Raw genomic sequence first — 900 nt, forward strand, 5'->3', positions numbered from 1 at the left:
TTTTTACTCAATGTTTCAGAGGATGAATCAAAAGTAGGCCTTCTGAAGTCTCTCCCCAATGCAGACACTAATTTGCTGCTGTTCAGTGCTGATATATACAATCCTAATGACTTCAAGCCTGCTATTGAGGGGTGTGAGTTTGTTTTTCATGTTGCAACTCCTATGCAACATAATTCCCAAAGCTCCCAGGTCAGTTTCTTGATTACAAAGTTACTGACATCGATATATTGGAATTTGCGTACATAGCTGACTGGTTTGGGATGGATGCTATATACATAGTCAAATTGTTTCCTGATGTAGCGAAATCTTGCTACTGATTGACAATCTGATGATTTGAGTATGCTGCAGTACAAGGACACAGCTGAAGCTGCTATTGCTGGGGTGAGAAGCATTGCAGATTCTTGCATTCGATCGCAGACAGTTAAGCGACTGATCTACACTGCAAGCATATTTTCTATGTCGCCAAGAAATAATGATGGAGTTGGATTCAGACCCTTACTTGATGAGTCATGTTGGACACCCCTTGATGCCTCATCTACTTATGGAAATGAGTTCACTTTGGTACCTTTTCTATCACTTGAATCTTGATTCCTTTATTGACACACATGAATCGACTATGCTCAAATTTGAACTGCAAATTCGTTTGTTGAAGGGGTATATTAAATCAAAGACCTTAGCTGAGAAAGCAGTGCTGAGCTACAATGACTTTGATGATAGTAAATTAGAAGTGGTAACTCTTCCTTGTGGCTTAGTGGGAGGAGAAAGTCTTCTTTCATATTTGCCTTTAAGTGTGAGAGTAATTCTGGCACAACTTACTGGGGACATGTTTTCTTGCGATGGCTTAAAACTTAATGCAAGAATTTAATGGGATCAGTTCTCTGGTGCACATTGATGATGTTT

General features: G+C 39.4%; 1 pseudogene across 1 annotated transcript in view; it reads left to right on the forward strand.

The window, feature by feature from the left end:
* The window catches only part of LOC101306638, a 1,954-nt pseudogene that overhangs the window by 885 nt on the left and 169 nt on the right, over positions 1–900 (forward strand). The window contains exons 2-4 of the transcript XR_184792.1: positions 20–189; positions 349–561; positions 653–896. The product of XR_184792.1 is annotated as an anthocyanidin reductase-like (transcript). The remainder of the gene's footprint in view (positions 1–19; positions 190–348; positions 562–652; positions 897–900) is intronic.

Source organism: Fragaria vesca, linkage group LG5, assembly GCF_000184155.1.
Source record: "Fragaria vesca subsp. vesca linkage group LG5, FraVesHawaii_1.0, whole genome shotgun sequence".
NCBI lineage: Eukaryota > Viridiplantae > Streptophyta > Magnoliopsida > Rosales > Rosaceae > Fragaria > Fragaria vesca.